Raw genomic sequence first — 4,884 nt, forward strand, 5'->3', positions numbered from 1 at the left:
GTTTTGGCATAAAGATCAAGGTATTATTTGACGAGGTAAAAAGTTTCTTTCTTTTATAAAATTATACTGTTGGTACACTTCACCCTTAAAATGTCACCCTTAAATGTGTGAGAGAGAGGAAAAATTTTAATTACCAGTGAGGTTGAGTGAAAATAAACTGTTCAGTTTTTGTAGTTCTGTGTATAACTGGACAATGGTAATAGTGAATTATTATTCATACTATTGGAGCAACTTAATAGTTTGGGCCTTCACCATTCACAAGTACGATGACAAGTGAAAATTAGAATATTTCAGTCACAATTGACAAAAGTTTACAAAATAACTAAGCTGCTCCATTTGATGACATACTCAGATTTGATATCCTCGGGGTTTGTGGCTTCAGAAAATCCCAGCGTTCGACTTGCTGAAGTACTAATTTTTAAATAAAACGCAGAGTACATCACTTTTCTTGTTTTGTATTATGACAGATTTGGATGTGCATCCATGATGTTTACATTTATTGTGTGGCAGCCTCCGAAAGAGTCTCACACAAACAGATTCCGAAAGACAATAATGCAAGGATCGAATACATAGTTAAATGTAAGATTTACAAAATAACAATTAAAAGACATTAGATGATTTTCGTTACTTACATCAAAAAATGGACCACTTGTTATCCTACATGTTCTGATATTGAATTTTCTTAATTTCATGTACAATTTCAATGGCTTTTACAGTACAACAATTTAAATTGAATTTTACTTAATTATAAACAAATTACTTTGAATAAAATATTATTAAGGGTATTGTGGATAGCTCTTAAGTAGGGCTATCTTATTAATAATCATAATGAATAAACACTCTAGCTTTTCAGAAATGGGGAAGAAATAAATCTTCAAGAAATGTGGTGCAATATGGCTGCACAGTTTATATCACGAAATTTCAAAGTTGGATTATTAACAAACGGCTAATTTCCCTTAATTGTAATATAAATCTAGTAACATGTTAATGTGAAATTTAATCTGAGATAGTGAACTCATTTATACTAAATTTTTAAAGGGAAGTTTGCTACTGGAACTGGGTATGGAGGTAACAGTATAAAGTATTGACGGTTAAAAATTCGAGCTAAATTGACCTCTTCAGAGAATGTTGACATGAGGAGGGAATTTCAGGTAGGGACGGGAAGGTAGTCCCATTTCACCCTCGTCACAGTCGAGTTTTAGATAATTATTCTATTGATTGATCTTGTGAGTTAATTTAATGTGCCAAGGAAGTTATTAGATTAAATGAACTGTCATATTAGACTCCATAGGTTTTTTATTAGTTCCTTCTTAACTGAAATTTCAGAACATAAAGGTTGAGTCATGTGTTTAATTGGCATTCTGTGTCAAGATAATGAACCCAATTCCCTGGATCAACTGTAGCTAGTTTTTAGCGGTTATTTTTAGCTGTTTCGGAGTCTTCCCATGTGATGTTACTGCCAGTACTTCTTTTTGCAGGTGAGATTCATAATACCTGACTGTTTCGTTTCCTTTGCGCGATGTGGGTTCTGTCAGTTTCTTTATTTTGCCAGGACCATATGTCAGTGCAGGTTACATTCTAATGAAGGTGGGCATTACAGTTTGGTTTTGTTTATACAGTTACGTTTATTTTTCAAACATTTCGCATTGACCAAGTCTACTGAGCATGAATTATTGGTTTGCTTATTTATTTGCTTATGAATAAGTTCGGTTTTCGCACACAAAGGATTCTTTTCAGTTTCATGTAAGTGATGTAAAGTCGTTAGAGCCGGAGTGCATTATGAACAGTTGCTCGGTCGTGTTGAAAGATGTAATCGCCATCCCCGAATTGCTCTTCAACAGTGGGAAGCAAAAAGGTGCTTAAAACATCAGTGTAGACGTATGCTGTGATAGTGCCACTCAAACCAAGAAGGGGTGCAAGCGCCCTCCATGAAAAACACGATCACACCAAACACTACCGCCTCCGAATTTTACTGTTGGCACTACACACGCTGGCAGACGACGTGTATAAGGAAACAAATGTGAATACGAAATTCTCTAAATTCTTCACACTGTTTAAATTGAACTTAAAAAAGGCATTTCCAAAAGTATGCATGCCTGTATCAACATTCCTCAAAAACAGATGGATAACAGCAGGTATTAAGACGTCCTCCCAAACCCTTGAAACACCTTAGTTTCATGAAAAAGAGTCGCTATGATCCAGAATTCTTAAATTTCTATCACAGATACAAAAAGATCTATAGGAAGGTGCTGAGTGCTGCAAAAAAGTCATTTAATGACAAAATAATATATAATGCAGAGAATAAAAACAAAGTAGAGTGGGATATTATAGAAAAGGAAACGGGGAGAGGAAAACAGTCACAGAATAACATACTGCTAAGGGAGGGGGATAAGGTAAAAATTGATCCACAACACTTAGCAAACTGTGTAAATGAGCATTTTTCAAGTATTGCAGAGAAGTTACAGCAAAAATTCCCCAAAACAAATATAACACCTGTAAATAATGTTGCACTAAATACAATGATGTTACTTCCAACCACAGAGAATAAAGCCAATAAAACTGTTCAAAAACTAAAAAATATAAAAAAGTCGGTAGGCTTAGGTGAACTACAAATGTGTGTACTGAAACAATGCATAGGGATTATACAAGGCTCCTTAATAAATATAATAAATGAATCCTTCACATCAGGGACATTTCCAGAGCAATTAAAACATACAAGAGTTGTACCTTTGCTTAAGAAAGATAATGCAGAAGACATAGAAAATTACTGGCCCATTTCCCTGCTGTCAGCATTCTCAAAAATAATAGAAGCAGTTATGGAAGGCAGGTTAATGAATTACCTGAATAAGTTCAAATGGCTCTGAGCACTATGGGACTTAACATCTGTGGTCATCAGTCCCTAGAACTTATAACTGCTTAAACCTAACTAACCTAAGGACATCACACACATCCATGCCCGAGGCAGGATTCGAACCTGCGACCGTAGCAGTCGCGCGGTTCCCGACTGCGCGCCTAGAGCCGCTAGACCACCGACCTGAATAAGTACTCCGTCTGCAGGCCACAAGGCCCATCGGGACCATCCGACCGGGGTATCATCCTCAGTTGATAATGCGGATAGGAGGGGCGTGTGGTCAGCACACCGCTCTCCCGGTCGTTTTCTTTGACGGGAGTCGCTACTATTCGGTCGCGTAGCTCCTCAATTGGCATCACGAGGCTGAGTGCACCCCGGAAAATGGCAACAGCGCATGGCGACTGGATGGTCACCCATCCAAGTGCCGACCACGCCCGACAGCGCTTAACTTCGGTGATCTCACGGGAACCGGTGTATCCACTGCGGCAAGGCCGTTGCCAATTACCTGAATAAATACAATCTTTTAAGTGAATCACAGTTTGGTTTCCGAAGTGGCAAAAATATGGAGTCAGCCAGAGTAGAATTCACAAAAGTTCTACTTGATGCTCTTGATGAAGATGAGTGTGTCACAGGCATATTTTTCGATTTTTCTTAGGCATTTGATACAGTCGACCACAAGATTCTATTAAATAAATTAGAAGCATTAGGAATAACAGGGGTAGCTAATGCCTGGTTCGATCATGCCTAGCAGACAGGGCACCAAGAGTAGAGATAACACACACTTCAAATAGATCTAAACATCTAGTAAAACACTTATCAGAACCAAAATACATTAATATAAGTGTTCTGCGAGGTAGCATATTAGGACCAATACTGCTCCTGATATACATCAATGACTTTCCCAGTAGTGTTACTCATGGTGAAAAAATCCTCTTCGCTGATGACAGCAATATTATAGTCATTGAGAAAACAAGTGAACTCCTTGCCGAGAAACTAAATGAAACTCTCAAGGAAGTTTATGAATAAAGTGGCATTGGACATAAAGAAAACTAATGCCTTGATTTCCAGTTTGAAGAGGAAAAATGTCAATGCTTAATTAAATGTAGATGGAACCTCTATAGACTGTCTAACAAATGCAGAATTTCTAGGAATGAATATTGATTCTCAGTTGAAGTGGTGTGAACACACAAAGGTACTTGCAAACAGAATGTCATCAGCATGTTATGCCCTTAGAATCCTATCATCAGTGCGTAACATGCAGTGTCTTTTAGTTACATATTACTCATATGTACACTCAGTTCTTAGCTGTGGCATTCTTTTTTGCGGAACAAATGCACAAAATATGGACATAATTTTCAAACTCCAGAAAATAGCCATAAGAATCCAGAATGAGATTTTCACTCTGCAGCGGAGTGTGCGCTGATATGAAACTTCCTGGCAGATTAAAACTGTGTGCCGGACCGAGACTCGAACTCGGGACCTTTGCCCTTCGCGGGCAAGTGCTCTACCATCGAGCTACCCAAGCACGACTCACGCCCCGACCTCACAGCTTTACTTCTGCCATAAGAATAATAACCAAAAATACTAGTCAAACTCATTGTAAAGATGTCTTCAAAACAATGGGAATTTTAACTGCTCCATGTGAATAAATGTACCAGTCAGTTATACACATCAAAAATAACATTGGTAATTACTGCACAAACAGCTCTATCCATGACTATGCAACAAGAGATAGACTCAACTTACATTTACCAAGAAAAAATAAACATAAAACTCAAAACAGCATTATCTACCAAGGAATAAAACTGTACAATAAATTATTGAAAGAGAATAAAGAAATTGCAAAAGTACACTTGTTTAAAAAGCTAAAAAGTACCTGTTATGCAATAAATTTTGTACATTGAAGGATCACTTAGATAAAACAGAGTAAGTTCAGATGGTTCAAATGGCTCTGAGCACTATGGGACTTAACAGCTGAGGTCATCAGTCCCCTAGAACTTAGAACTACTTAAACCTAACTAACCTAAGGACAT

General features: G+C 37.5%; 1 pseudogene; it reads right to left on the reverse strand.

Moving 5' to 3' along the window:
• Positions 1–3,233: 3,233 nt before the first annotated feature.
• On the reverse strand, positions 3,234–3,350 carry LOC124778893 (annotated as a pseudogene).
• Positions 3,351–4,884: the final 1,534 nt, after the last annotated feature.

The sequence above is a fragment of the Schistocerca piceifrons genome, chromosome 2 (genome assembly GCF_021461385.2).
Source record: "Schistocerca piceifrons isolate TAMUIC-IGC-003096 chromosome 2, iqSchPice1.1, whole genome shotgun sequence".
In the NCBI taxonomy this organism is placed as follows: domain Eukaryota; kingdom Metazoa; phylum Arthropoda; class Insecta; order Orthoptera; family Acrididae; genus Schistocerca; species Schistocerca piceifrons.